Source organism: Grus americana, chromosome 3 (assembly GCF_028858705.1).
Source record: "Grus americana isolate bGruAme1 chromosome 3, bGruAme1.mat, whole genome shotgun sequence".
NCBI lineage: Eukaryota > Metazoa > Chordata > Aves > Gruiformes > Gruidae > Grus > Grus americana.
The window spans coordinates 74,162,243-74,178,606 of NC_072854.1; positions in this window are offsets into that span (position 1 = coordinate 74,162,243).

Consider the following 16,364-nt stretch of genomic DNA (forward strand, 5'->3'; position numbering starts at 1 on the left):
CAGGGCAAGGGGTATGACAAAATTTGAGGGGCGTTTAGGACGCTTACTCACTCAGCAGCGGGGAACAGCTCCCCCGAAACTTCGTCTGGTTTGGCCGGGTGTCCTAGCCCCTGCTCACGGAGCTGCCTGACAGCTGCCAGTGTGTCTGTAGCCACTTCTTTAGGTATGAACAGACATATACATTAGCAAAATATTTCGCTCACGCTAGTTAATTTGTTGCTGCATTTGCAATCTGGGAATGAACATACTCATATTTGCTCAGGCAAGTAATCTATACTCACCTACACTGTAAGGCTGCTGAACGCGTACGCGGCCCTTATTTCTCTTGGTAAGCATTAGTCTGAACCTTCAGTGGTATCGGCGAGACAGCATAGCGAGTAATTCCTCAGTGTTACCTGCCAGGCCTCAGCCATTTTCAAGGGTAGATGTATTCCCAACACTGAGCACCTCACTGCCTTAATAACACAACCGGACGCCGGCCAGCGGTACACAGAATTTATTAGCTAGTAGAGAGGAGGGAGCCCGGGCTTGGCAACACCTTCGTTTTATCTCCAGGTGAACAGAAATCGGTAGCAATGAAACGAGGAAGACTTGTCTTTGAAAGCCTTTTTTCTTCCCAGTATACAGCTCGTGAATTTACTAGGCACTACAGATAACAATAATAAACAACGACTATGTGTATTTTAGCCTAAGCTAACTTTGACGTATACCCATACTTTACTATTTCCCCGAAGGAAAAAAGACATACCTCAAAGAAGCAAAACAAGCTACCTGTAAATTATTATTATCATAATTCTAACTGCATTTAACATTTTTTTCCTCGACCTTTGGTCTGTGCAGTATGTGTGTAACAGGGACTGGGACTCACTGTTCTGCATCCCACGAGGCAGGGCCTCGCCGAGTGTGATGTATTTTTGCACTTCGAAGAAGCCCCGAATATGAAGATGCCTGGTCCTGATCATTCAATAGATTTCCTGGGTGATTCAGTGTAAAGTAGTTAATTCATCCTTGATCTGTTCAATCCAAACTACTGCATGAAGTCATTAATGGTTCTTACTTGTAAAGAGATAATAATAAAGTGTCCAAAGTGGTGCGATGACTGAAGCTGTGAATCTGTCAAGAATTGCAGATCGTGGATGACAAAGACTATAAAGCCATGGATATGGATACCGATCAGTGTCCAGCTGCACGGCAGTGCTGAGCAGCAGGCTGGTTGTGTTGGAAAGGTATGGTCTGTGTTTATGCCTGTTTGTTTACATTCTACTGATAAACTTGTACTACGAACGTAACGCTTGTGGTTAGAGGAGCACCACTTGTTTCTTGCCTTCTGCCTTGCTGCTCTTGACTGACCAGACGGCTTCTCTGCCCCATCCCGTGCATTCCCTCTGCGTGCTGGATTTTCAATGCCCAGTGATGGAAGAAACATCCAAATACTGGAAGCCCATAATCCAGATGTAACCCAGCTGCATTTCATACAGGTCTTCCACAAACAGGACGAGACACGTACTGACCCATGTAACCAGTGCCAGCTCGAGAGTCAGCACAGATGAAAATCATCACTCTCACTGCTGGGTATCTAGCAGTGGTACAGGGCCTGGGGATCCCAAAGCACCATGTTGCCCTGCCTAATGTGAGGAAATACTACTTTGTAGGCTGCACTGAGGGGATTAGTCATTTCACAGAGGTTACCCAAGGCCGCTATCAGGTAGCAATAACTTTGATCGCTAAAAGCTGCAGTCAAGCTGATAAGCGGGAGCAGAGAGCTGGTATATCCTGTTTCAAATCTCCGTCTGTAAACCCAAGGTTCTGATTTTTATAATCCTGCTCTGAAAGCACCTATGAATTATTTCTCAAAAAGAAACATGTTTCAATTTAACCTGATAGCATTTCCTTTTTTCTCCTTTTTCCTCTTTTTCTTTTTTTTTTTTTTTCCCTAAGCATCATTATGTTCTTTGAACTGCGGAGTGCCAGCAGAAGAGTAATAGAATAACAAGACTGCACACCACCTCAGGGAAGCAGAAGAATTTTTTTCCTGGTGTGTTTCAAACATGCCTCTCTCCAGAGCCATCCTCACTCAGCTGCTGATCAAAGCCTGAGTTTTCCGAACTAGTTATTTAGACTGTAGGCTTCTCAGTGCAAGGGCTATAATTTTTATATCTGGATCTTTAGGCACAACTCCACCGGGGGCAAAAAAACCCCTGCTAATCTTTAATATTCTGTACATGTTTATGTTTTAGGCCTCTTTAATTTTGTATTTGAGTGATTGGCAGAATTAGAAAATAATGACTAGCACCATTTTAAAGTTAAACAACAGTGTTTCCACTGGGTTGTATTTCTAAAACCTACACTCATCTACAAATTTCTTGGTTGCTGCAGACCGTTAATATCATGTGGATTGTGTGGCACAGTTTACCTTTCTGTATAATGCAGAATAAGTTAGGAAAAGAAAGGAAAAGTCCATGAAGCCCTTAGACAACGTTAAGAAAGGAAAGACAAGGGGAATACAGAAAAAGAAACTGTGAAGAAATTGGCTGAGAAGATGTGGAGCCCTTGAACTTTGACCAAAGTAAATAAATACTTTATTCCTTAGTGCACGAAAACAATGCCGTTGTGAGACTCTGAGTTCATCTTACCTTGTCTCCTTGTCTTTTTGTTGTTCTTAGCATTTCTATTTTTAAACTACACTCATAATTGATAGGATTACGATATAACTAGGTATTTCATGTATCTCATTACCTTGAGATTGACTGCTGTAATAATGTGTGTGCCCATTCATCAATGTTTGGTCATGATTTCAGAAAACCATTCCATATTCAGAAAGACATCAGATACCAAATGGATTGCTTTGTAAGTAGAGTATCTTTATTGTTCCTTTCTGCCTAGCCCACCGTGTCGTCACTCTCAGTTAACAGACTGGGCAGGCTGTTACTCAGCAGACATCTTTTTTCCCCGCAGAACTTGCATCTGAATCCCAGTAACAGCTCCTTGGTGCTTCAGTGCTGGTATATTGCACTAACCAGTTAGTACAAGTCCCTTACTATTTTCATTCTCTCTTACCTGAGGAGAAAAACATAAAAAGACCTTAAATAAACATTCTCTCTCTGTATGTTCCTCTTGTGAGGAAAATGACCAAGTGTTTCTAAAAGCTTGGGTCAGTTTTAACTACACCACCTTTTGCAGTACCTTTGAAAGGCTTGAGCACACTGGGCAGACATATTTAGCTTGTTCCTTTTCCTTTCTTTTGTTGTAATCCAAGTGCTTTTGAGCTATCTTTGTTGTTCAGCTAATTATCAGATGCTAAAATATTCAAAATATTAGCACCATTTTTAAAAGCGGGCACAGCATTTTCTACCCTCAACTCCTTAGTTTGGGATCTGATTCTAACATTAGATGGTGTATATTTATTCCAAGCTCAGCTGCCCTTGTATGTAAGCTCCTTCCGAACTCCTCCATGAATTCGAGCCCTGTTGTGGTAGGCACTGCAACGTGTCTTAAGAAATTCAAGACTGTTTTGCCACGCAGAGTTAATGGGGGGGGGCAGTGGGCAGTCATAATAAATACAGGAGGCCGGGGTGCAAGATGCCCTTGGAGCAAAATGCCTGCCACTGCAGCTCCACCTGACCCTCTCTGCATCTCCATTGTCTGTCCTTCTCTTCCTGCTTAACCTAAAGAAAAAGCAGTGTGTTCCCCTTAGCATACTTCCATTTCTACAAGTTGGGATCTCTATCTTCAGTAGATTCTCTCCACTCTATTTTTATCTCGTTAGATTCGATATATCTATCGACTAGATTAGATTCAAGGGAATATTGTGTGCATAAAATACACTGGAAACTTGTATCTTAAGTTTCAGCAATTTTTTATAGCTTCATTATAAAACCCCAGAAAATTGCACTGTATTAATAGAAATGCTGACGTCCCTTTAGCTGCAGTGACATTAATTGAAGCTACCATAATTTATCATCATTCTGAAGAATATAACCTCTAAAAGTACATTAAATAAGAGTGCATTAATGAACAATTATAGTAATCAATTTACCCTCCCAACATAAGTCTCCTAACTGCAGCACAGGACTGGAAAAAAAGAAAATCATCAACAACAAAAATGCCTGTGCAAGACAGGAACCTTTGGCCAACGCCATGAGGCAATCCTCTGCAAGGGCAGCTGTGAGTTCTTAGTCAGTCACTCCTAACACAAGCTGTTTTCTGTTTATTTATTTAGTCTTTCTGTTTATTTCTTTCACTCGTGTCTATTTTTTCAGTGCTGTTCCATTCCCATTTGAATAGCCTATGCTATAGATCAGCATAGGTTTGTTTAGTGGCTAGACACATAAATACTTAATGCTTGTACAATTATCGAACAAGTACGCTTTTTCAGCGCATTTATCAGTTAGGGGTTACAACAGGAAACAGGATTCCTGTGTTAACACAATATAGAAACTTGGGTAACTTGCTTAATTTTAGTAACTTGGTTCACTCTTTGCAGTAGGGAAAAAAGAAATCTTCCATCCTGGGGGCATTATTTATTGAGGGAAATAATATGATAGTTGAAAAAAGAATTTGGAAACACTTTAAAAATGAAAGTGCTCACCACCGTCTGCAAAAATAGTTATTGGTGGAAAGTGTTGGAAGGGTGTTTCTTTGTCAGTCTTTATTTTAGGAGTAGGCAGTGGGAGAAGATGCAATTTATTCTTACCAAACTTAAGAAGTAATTCCTTGCTACATGTGGATGGTCCTAATACGGAATGATTACAAACCAACTTAAACACAAAAAAGAAATGAAACAAAACAATTTTGCACAAAAAAATCATTATTTTTTACATTTTTTTGCCTCAAGATCAAACGATTAGGTAAGTGTCACCATTTCTTTGGTGTTTCCTGTTAAATGATCAATGTGGATCCTTTGTACTTGATCCCTTAAGAAGATCCCTATTTAGAAGTAGATTTTAAGATTTTGCATACGAGATTGCACAAGTGTTAACAAAATCTCCGCTGGAAGACATCATTCATTAACATCCTTACTGGAATAACAGTGCTCCCTGGGACAGCAAAAGCACCAGCAAAAAGCCAGTGCTACGGATGGCGTGTCCCGTTTTCCCACCTACTAAACACTTTCCATCCGATTGAACGCCCCCGTAGACCAGACTTGGCAGCCTGTGGCTTTTGCCCCCTGAATCACACGAGGACACGAATGTTTACCAAGACGGAGGCAAGAGCCAGGTTTGAAATGCTTCAGCATTGATCCCTCCAGCTGCAAGACAGCTGCAGCCCAGAAGCTGCACAGCAGCGCGCTCACCGGCCCGAGCGCACCCTCGCGCCTCCAGCTTCCCGAGCAGCCCGTAGCCAGGAGAAGGCTTGACCGGGTTTTGCCATACCTGCCACTGCGAGCGTGCCCTCGTACCCTCTAGGAAGCCCGACTCTTAGAACTGACTCCGTACGGGCTTACAAGACTACCAGTAGCCTCCTATTTCCAAAACATGTAGAGTTTTGTGAAAGCCCAAATAACTTTTAATTACTAGCACTAAGTGGGTTTTTCTTTGTTTGAAACGACAAGGATTTTGGCTTTTAACTAAAACAAAGAAAGTCACCATGCTAACATTAGATCTGAACATTACAAATGTGTATATAAATTTTTAATTCTGAGCAAATGAATAGCCCTTTCTAGTCAACAGAATAAATTACGTAACCAAAGTTTTATGCCCACCAAAGACTCTAGTCACAGGTTTGTTTTGCAGTGTCTGGTTTTCTGTGGCTACACCTGTAAAACAGGAGATGCTCTGCAAGTTGTGGCATCTGACAAAGCGCATCTGTAGATCTCCGTGCTGCCTAGGCAATCTCACTCTGTGCCGCTTCACATTTTCACACTCGTTTTATGAAAATTCAGCCTGAATGAGGTCAGTCATCGCAAGGTACAGTCAAAGCTATTTCAGCTCATGGTTTAAATCTGAAGCCTCTCATCCCCCTCCTGAGTTCCTCCTGGAGCGGGCAGCAGTGGGGCTGCCCCCAGCGAGGCGCTGGGCAGAGATGAGCCGCTTCGCCCGGCCGCCCCGCTCCCGGTGCTGCTGGCTGGCCGGCCGTGTGCTGGCCATGCTTCTTGTGAAATTTCGCCCGCTTGAGCAGGAAATCTTGACCACCCCATCAGGAAAGTCCTCTGTCTGCTTTGTGCAGCCAGGGCCAAGACTGAGGTCTGAACCTAGTGAGCGCTGTGAGTTTCCCAGAGGGATGAGTACTCTGATTATTTGTTTTTAGTCACTGGGAGGGTTTGAATGTTAAGATTTCCAGAAGCGACGGGGAGCTGCGACGCGTGGCACACCGGGCAGCGCGGACAGGGGTGAGCTTCACACCTTAGGCAGGACTGTGAACGGTGCCCTCGCTCGTCCCACGCCTGGCACGCTGGGGCCGTGGCTGCCGCCTGACTGCCACAGGAATTACGTGCCCAGCTCGAGGAAAAGCATTTGGCTCAAAGTATACAGTCCTTCAGGGAATGAGAAATTTTCTAAGAGAGGTTTGCAGGTTCCTGAAATTATTTTGCAGCTTGTTAAATAACTGCTGTGCTAGAAGCTCTGCAGGCAGTAATTATTGCTCCATTTTCTTCTATTAGGCAGTCCTGAACTGAGCCATGAAAATTGCTTTGAAATCACAGCAGACAAAGAGGAAACTTTTGGACATCGTTTACTTTGGGATGTTCCAAACCAAAGCTATCTTCCAAACCAAAAAAGAAGTCCAGCCCTGCCAAGTCCTTAATCACTGAAATGAAGAAAGAGACCGCAAAAATGAATGAAAAGATGATTGAAACAATTTTCCTACTCTGAAAAAGCCTTTTTTGGAGCGACTGTCAGAAGAAAATGAGGGAGCAACAAAACCCCTTAATACATGACTGATGTATCTAACTGGAGGTGACTTGCAGAGGCCAAGCGTTTGAAAAGGGAGCAATGCTGGAGTTTGTCCTTGCTGGGAAAGAACTTGTACGTGGACTTTGCATTTCAGAAAATAAAGCCTTGGTAGCATTTCCAGAGAAATTTCCAACCATGTGAGAGCAAGAATCTTCTTAAGAGTATCCACTCTGTGCCATTACAACATAATTGTAACATAATATCCGAGCACTTATGCTTCAAGCACTTACGAACTCATCTTAAAAACATTTACCAGGTACAGGATGACAGTAGTATTTATAGCAGAGAAGTACCAAAGGGCTCGCTCAGTCAGCATCAGGTGCCTTTGAGCTCAACAGTATGTAAACACAGAGCAACAAAGTCCCTCACTCAAAGAGCTTGTGTCTGGCCCAGGACAGACGGTATGTTTTAAAACTCTGTGAGTATGATCTGACAAATGCTGTAACTACTGTTAAAAGGAAAGATGTATATTTAAAATACAAACGTATCCAAGCTCTGGCAAATTCAGAGTTTAAATCTAGTCTGAAATATGAAGCTGTGATCATGAAAAAAGGCAACAGTAAACCAAATTGTATGATTGAGAAAGCTAGCTGGGAATGAAACTTAATTTTAGCAAATCCTGTGAAACATTCGTTATGAAATATAAAAACATGTGTCCTTGCCCTGAAGTAGCAATCACCAGCTGGCAACGTTTTGTCAGCATCAGACCAGAAACAGTCCTGACAAGGGATATGAAGAAGGGGAGTGAAGTAGAAAACTGGTTTCAGCGAGTATACGACGTGCTAGGGATGTAAATGCTCACGGGAAAGTTTTGCTGAAGTTACTAAATACAAGAGCGCAGATCCCAGCAAAGACCCCCGCAGGCTCACCCTCCACCTCCCTCCCTTCATCACTCTGTTTAAAGCGTTTGTGTATATTCAACTCCCTGAGACATGTTCCTTGGATTCCCTGGGTGGGATTCAACAGGCACGGAGACATCCCATTTGAGCCAGGGACCCTACAGTCCCAGGCACCCCTATATCCTATACCTCTGTGTGTTTCTGCCCTCCCGATGCAGCCGAGCCTGCCTCCCCACCCGCCCTCAGCCAAGCTGGTGCCAGCTTTACTCCTGCTTAATCCACCATGCTCAGTAACTTTTTCTTACACAATCTTTAAATTCTTTCTTTTGTATCTTGAAGCGTGTCCTCCCTGTCATATGCGCGGTACTGAAGCCCACATGGTACTATTTAGTAGTATTTCTTTCCTCGGGAACTGAGAGAGTTTACTTTTCCACAGAAAGAGCTTTGCTATTTTGAGTGTGGAATGAGGTGCATGGCTGCTCCTGGAGGTCTCACTCCAAAAATGAGAGTAAAGCAAAACCTTGGATGTCTCCCAGTGCAGTGCTGAGCCCAAAGGGGTCTTCTTTGCCAAAAAAGGATCAGCGAAGCCTCAATTATGTGTTCTTAATATAAGAGAGAGAACTATGAAAATACCACAGGTCAGAGTACTACTAGAGACCCTGACGTGGATATTATGAGATGTCCACAGCCTGCCACGCTGACAAATAGATGTGCTGCAAGTGAGACTGCCTGCGGGAGTGCTTGTGGCAAGGTCTGCAGGGAGCACAAACAGCTTTGAGATGACCAGCTGATACTGCTAGAAAACCGGACGAGCTCCGGGCACATAAGCATCTCTTCACATCCTAACGTTTTGCTGTTTCGCTGTGCTCCACTACCTACCTCCAGTTGTTATTTCTTGTCAGGTAAAAGCTTAGGGCCGTTTCAGTCCTGTGTTTCAGCAGTGCCCAGTGCCTCAGCTGCCAAAGAATGTGACTCCTCTGTCCTACGGTTACACCAAGAGTCATGAATAAGAATACTGAGGATGCATGTGTCTCTTGTTGCAACCGCAGGGCAGCGAGGTTTTTTTGTCCTATTTCATCTTTATGCCTCCTTGGACATAAATTGTACCTACAGCGGGTCAAAAATACAAACCAAACATTTAAAGATCAAAATTCTTAACTTAGATGCCACTAAAATATTCTGCTCACCTTGAACAATAGATGATTCATTTGTGAAAACAGATGATTTATTTATAAAGATGCAAAGTGCAAAGCTGCACTCAGATCTCAGAGCAAGAGAGTGAAACAAGTCGTGTGTTATGAAACCCTCCACTGACACCAGCAGAAGATAAAGTATGTGGCAGAGAGAGAAACACAACAGGCATAACATCCCGAGCCTTTGAACAAGGCAGGTAAGGGTTTCTTTGGACTCCTCCACTTCTGCCAGAAATAAACCACTTGAATAGCTCTTTTTAAAATAGCTGTTGGCCTCATTTGTAACATTATCAAATGCCACAAATCTTCCAAAGGGCCTTCCTTCCATTTCCCCACTCCACGTCTTTTTCCCACGAAAGCCTAAGCCTGGATTTGTTTTTAGGAATAGCAACCAATAAACAGAGGCACAGTAACACTAGCAACGGAAAGAAACGTTACCAAATTCGAATATGAAAAATGAAGGAAAACAAAACCTTTTCAACAATGCCTGAGGAAGTCCACAAATCCTAGGGCTGATCCAGAAACCCTGTTAATCTGAGGATTGCTTTTCGCCTTTAGGATACACTTTCAAATTCAGCCAAAGCTGTCGCTAATAATTAATGTAATACTAATTTAGGGCTACTCTCCCCTATACACATTCAAGATTACACCATTCCGGCATGAAATTTATAACTAAACAACACAGCTTTATTTGTAGTGTATTCCCGTGGGTGTTGAAGTGATTCAGATGCTCTCTGCATTCTCCCTTTGGGGCCTCCTCTCCAAACACTAACCGTGCTCAGCTTGGTTTGTGCTGAGCTCTGATTTTTTCCGGAGCTTCACTTGGTGCGGTGAGAAGGGAACAATCAGGGAAGCGGTCAGGATCCCTGATTCACCACTCCCCAGCCTGACAGCAGCAGAAGCATCTCTGCATCTCTCACAGACAACATGCACAGTGGGATGGCACCAGCCCATGCCCTGGCCTTGCTAGGTTTGACCCCAGCCCATCACTAGAGTCTTTACCAAAGTTAAGCCTCTACTTTTTCTTCCTTAGCAGGAATTTTCCATCAACTGTTTCCGCTGGAAACCATCCACCTTCCTGCACCAGGAGAGGCAGAAAGCGGTTAGGGAGAGTGAGCGCCAAATGCTGCGTAAGGCTTTATATTTGCCAGATGCCCATGTAACTTTGCGAGTGTCCCTCAGCTGTGGGATACAGGGTCTCAGAGCCACCGGCAGAGCCAGCCGCTCGCTCTCCCATCAGAGAGCCAAACCATCTGGGGGACTTGTTCCTGTCGGCATCCATAGTTCTGCTGCCTAAGAAGTTCCCAGCCCTCGCAGGCTGGCACAAAGAGGCTTTTTACAGAGGTCCAGATTGCCTCCATAGCCTGTCCCTTCTTTATTTACAGGAAGGCTCATAGGTTTAGTCTGGGGAGGTCTGCAGAATGCCAGGGGGCTCTAGGGGAAGAATTTTGCCAAAGAACATATGTTGCAATGCATCCTCAAAAGGGTCTACTTTCTGATTCATTTAATCTTCCCTGGAAATTATCTTCACAGACTGAGCCCCTTTGACCGTGCATGATTTATCCTCAGACGATATTTGCCTTTTATGGCCTTTCTGATCCGCTTTGCTCCTGAACAGCTCAATTACTTTGGATTTCTAGAGCCAGAGACAAGACAGCTTGCAGGGCCAAGCGTTCTGTGACAGGGCTGAGCCAGAGGGTAGCTGCCAGCTGGGCAGACACTTTTCTTTCTCACTTGCGTGTTCCTACTGGGTCTGTTTCTCCACCCCTGCTGTTCAGCTGACTCCAAAGCAAACTGCTTCAGCACTAAGAGGAGCACTGGGAGAGTGATGCCAAGGGCAAAGAAAGTAAAAGCGTTGCCCCTTTTGGCCACTGGTATACCTACCCAAGCATGGAACTGCACCATGGAAGACGTATGATGAGAACGAAAGCCCAGAGCAGACGGCTGAATGGATGCAGGCAACAAAACCAGTGGTGGTGACCTCAAACTGCCCATGTCTTTGCATATTGCTTTCAGACACACAAAAAGGATTTAGTAACATACACACTGGTATCCAGTCCTATTTAATCACCCAAGAAGAGGTGACATGAGGGCTGATGAGACACTTACAGGCACCTGAGGCATCTCAGGTGGCACCACAGGGCTACATTTAGGCAGCAGAATCCCACCTGAAGTTTCAGATACCAATCTAGAGCCATCAAACACCTGGATTGCCCAGGACGGAGCAAAGATTCCCTGCAAACAGGGGAACGGCCACTGCTCCATCCATCTGGTTGCTGCTGTATGTGAGGGGAGAGACAGCAATATTATCAGCTGATAACAAGCTCATATTTTTGTTGCATATAACGCACTGGTTTCTTTCTAATTCTACAGAGAGGCAGATACCTGTTATTTCTTTAAACTGGAATAAGCCTTTTCTCTCTCTCTCTGCTTATGCATGTGTAGGCAATGGGGCCAGCTACCTGCAGTAGTATTATCTGACCCTGCTTTTACAGATTTTCCAGAGGAATACAAATACAGTCAGACTCCCCAAGAGGTGAGGATACCAAATGAATAAGATAGCACTGAATCCATGTCACGCCACCGCCATTAACCACATCTGGCACACATAAGGTCAGCACCATACTTAAGCAAAACCACTAATGGATTATTTGGGGCACAGAGCATATAAAGGTATTTGTAATAGTAATGTCATTGGGATGGTCTAATGATAGAAAAGGAGCAAGATTTGAAGAAATGTGGAATACATTTTCTTGGACCAACTGATACACTTAGGAAAGGTAGACAAGTTTTCAGAGACAAAAAAAGTCAGGAAGCAGTTGCTTTCATGACAGAACAGCAGCTGGTACAAAATGCTAGCAGCAGCAGTACGGAAATGAGGGGGGAAAGCATTATGGAAGAAATTATCCAAAGATTCTCATCAAATAAAAAAATCTTGCATTATCATGATGGGATATCTTGGGACACTTCTGGAATTTTGCGATCCACGCACATGCGTGATGAAATTGATACTTTTTAAAAACAGTTCTGCTATCACGCAAGGATGAATTGCTAGGATGGTTTCTAGGTTAAAATTACAGTATAGCTAGCAAGAACTGCAGCACTGAGAAGATTTCATTTTAGTGAAATTTCCATTAATGTTTCACCTAATGGAAGCCAATTTTCTGTTTCACTTAGGAAAATGTAACCTTTCACACTCCATATTTTATTTGATTGCACTAACAGAATTCTATACCATCCGTTCACAGCAAATCAGCCATCCATTTCTTTCGCGCAACAGACTGAACATCTGTCTTTTTTATAATTGTATGATTGTATTTTTGTTAGAGTAAAATAAAGGAAGTACTAGCTTGCTTGGAAGAAACACCTTTAAATAGAGGGACAGTAACATATAGTTCCATTGCTTATCTTGTTCATGGATTAGAAGACACTCTCACGGTGAGGTTAGTTTGGGTGGGACAGCATTACAAGTGTTTGAGCCATGAGAACAGCATTCTTCATATAGCTGTTTGCAGCTAACACAGTGGGTGGGATTCCCCCAGGAAACTATCAAGTAACCTTACAGTATGTTAAAATAATTTCTGTTTAAAGCCCCAAAAGCTCTAATCATTGATAGAACTCTGCCTGAAGAAGTGAAGTGCTCAGGAAGCAATTGTTGCAATGAGAAAAACTTCACAGCAGCATGCATCAAATGTTCATATAATCACTACAAAAAATAAGTGCAAAATGCTTTATAACAAGTAGAAAACAAAAATAAAGGTATGCTGACAAATGCAAATAACTACCATGCAAGGTAATTATACAAATTACATTCCAACTATCCTTTCCATAGAGATAGCAGGGTTTTACCATATTCCTCCCTACTTATCTTTAGAGATTGGACATCCATGGAATGCAAAATGTTTTTATCTAGAAGTGCTAAATCCCTTAAAATACCAGACCTTTGATCTCTCTGACCTGAAGTGACAATAACAGAACTTAAGAGACAACAGCTAAATTAGGCATTGGTCATTAGCCATGGCACACTTGCAATAACAGATGTAGAAATGTATTGCAGCTCTGAATGATTCAAAAAATGATGCAACTGTGAGGCTTGTTTTGAGAGCTGAATCATATGGAATCAAGTTTTTTTTTTGAAGATGGCAAATTAAATTCCTATTAAAATGAAAACATGCAAGAAAGTTCTGTTTTATAGTACCTATATCAGTTACTAATTATGATGTTAAACAAAGTGCTGTGCATCTGTGTTTAAAATGTCACTTACAGATATTATTTAGTCTAATCTTTTAAATTTTCTTCAGAAAATTTCCCTCCAAGTACAGTATATGGCTAAGTTGGGGAGAATACACAAAACCAGCGCTTGATCTTGACAGCTTTGGCACATTCGCTTAGACATCACCCTTGACAATTAGGCGTGTGAGAACTGGATACATGCAGGCGTCACCACCACCCTTTCTGCGTGCACTTGCTCCTGCGATTCCCAGTACCACCTGCCTCAGACTGCAAGGAAGGCAGACCTCCTCCATCACTCCCTACTTGGTGAGATATTTCAGGATCATGGCAAGGGCTGGGATGAAGAAACTGGAGGCAGAGGGCATCAGAAAGGGTAGGATCAAATGAGCCACAATGCCCTCAAACTGAAGGCAGAGAGGAGGGGTCTGGAAGTCGGCAATCTTTAAGCTGCTGGTCATCTACCAGAAGCTACCAACACTCAGTGAGTGAGATGATTTTCAGTCTGATAAAAGAGAAGGAGGGCTACATGCCAGGAACACACATTCCTCTGGGAAAACAGCAGATTTGAAAACCTGGGAAAGCTATATTTAAGTGCAAACTGATAGGGCCCAGAGCCTGGGTGAACAAGAGACAACATCCGCAAGTCACAAGAGAAAATAGACAACCTCCCACATAAATAGCTCCACTTTTAGTTGAGTCTGACTGGTTTGTTATAGCCCCGGGACTGCTCTCTGGCTCTGCCTAACGCGGGACATGCCTGAAGCTCTGCACGATTCCCAGACTTTGTGCCAACAGTCTTCATACACAGGCAGCCTTCAGACCCCCCGATGGGTGGCCACGCAACCCTAAATCATAGGCGATGTTGCCAGTATCACCTTCCCACGCTCTGCCCCCTTCTCCTGTGATGTAACCAGAAAACACAAATTAGTCAATAAGGCTAGAGGCCTGACAGTGATTTCTGCTCACGACCAGACCCCACCTGCCCTCCCCTGCAGCTCTATGGGGATGTTCAGAATGACCATGAAACCGCTGGACTGTCAGAAGCTCCTTTAAACTTCTGCACTGTGTGCTTCCTGTGGCTCAGGACATCCACCAGCCAGCAGCCGGGTAGCCTCTAGGCAAAAAAAAAAGAAAAAAAAAAGAAAAAAAAAGAAAAAAAAAAGAAAAAAGAAAAAAAGAAAAAAGAAAAAACAAAAAACAAAAAAGAAAAAACAAAAAAAAAACAAAAAAGAAAAAACAAAAAAGAAAAAAAAGAAAAAAGAGAAAAAAGAAAAAAAAGAAAAAAAAAGGTAGATCAACGTAACAAAAATGAATGCAAGCCATGCCAATGAAAGCATGGGTGAATTCTCCCACTGACATTGTTGAGAGCAAGATCATCCAAAAAAGTAACAAACAGATATCAAGCACATCAGGGTTTTAATCACACCTCTCCCACTAGCCTGCCTAGAAAGCTCTCCCAAGACATGGTAGCTAAACTATGGCGTTTGTTTCCTGATGCAAACCCCTCATAGAAATACACTTCTGCCACCCAACAGGGAAGCAGCGGATGATTCAGTAACCGAACTATCCGGAGGTGAAACTCCTAAAGCATGCAGTCACATCACTCAGCCTGCCTGCCCCAGCTCAGCTCTGCTCTTTGCTCAGCTCTGCCCTCCCTTTTACACAGGAATTGGTTGTGCCTGTGGAGAGGGTAGCATTGCTGACTGTAAGCCACTTCATTCCTTTCAAAAGTAGTCTCTTCACCTATAGACTAAATTTGGTGTTTAGTACAAGGAATCTGATCCCCCAAGGATCAGTGGCTCGCATAGGTACCCCCGCCCCCGGACACCATAGCCCAGCAGGGCCACCCCAGGCCCTGCTGCCCCGGGAAGGGGCCCTGGTTTCTCTGCCCCAGGCTCTGGAAACGGTGTTTCACTGGGCCCGCACAGCTGTCACCCCAAAAAAATCCTTCCCCTGGGGCAACGCAACGCTGTCATAGCCAGCCCTGACCAGGAGGCTGCGTACAGACCAGCCACGTTTCCGGGCCCATTTTGATTTGCAATAGCCACTCACAAAATGACACTGCCACTTTGCAAAACACATGAGAAGGAACAAACATGGAATACTATTGCACTCCTAAAGCAGCTTATCATAAATAAAGTTAAATCATCAAATTAAATCTACATCTGAGTAACTGAGGAACACGAGTTTCTGTTATAGCCAGATTTCAGGTCAGTCATCTAGTCAAATAGCATCTGTTTAGGCAGTATCGTTATGCTTGATGAGAAGCATTCCTTTTAGAAAATTCATTTTTGGATGATTCTCTTTCAAATCCATTTAATAATATTTGTCATGGAAATATACAAGGTATTCCCCAAATATTTGTACTAGAATTTGTTATCCTTCAATCTTTTTTCAAATAAAGGCTCAAATACAGAATGCAGCAGTCACCTGAAACATGACACCTTTTTTTGTAAAACACAGAAAAAGGATCCAAGTGTTTTTTCTAAAAGAAATCATCCAGTTCAACCCTGTTAATGCAAACTGTGCCTTTATTTTCCAAACAATCCAGAGTTAACAGTTGTATTTAATTTATCCCTTACATGAAGTTATGGCCAGGCTAGTTTTTGCAGCTCTAATATTGCCCAAGAATACTCTGCGATTTAAATGACTTTGTGGCATGGGAGAAGGGACAAGAGTTTACAACCTACGTCTCTTCTTCTGCAGAGGCTAACTGCTTATGCATGATTTTATTTTATCTATATAGCTTTATGTCCCTTCCCATCACATAATATTAAGATGCCTCTTGCACCATTCTGCAAGACAGAAAAAACAGTGTAGTCCTGCCCTTGCACTAGAAAGCCCGCAGCATCCTGTGCTCTTCACGGGCCTTAATGGCATTTTTGCCTGAACCGCTTGTATTTTCAATTGCATTTTGCGCTGGTTTGAAGATCAATAGAGGGAGGTGACGCTGAGGCACAGTAATTTTAAGCGTATAACTATTGCGCAGATGCTACAACTTTAATTATACAAGCAGGCTTCTGGGCCTGACAAAAACTTCAGTGATAAACAATCTGCTTACACAGTGGCAGCAACAGGATCAGGATCCATGAATTTATGTCCATAAACGTTGGCTGCAGCAGCAGAGCTAATTGGGTGTATCCTAAGAAGTGCATCCCATACGGATACCCTACTAAGGGAAATCAGCTACCATGGTAAGATTTAACTAA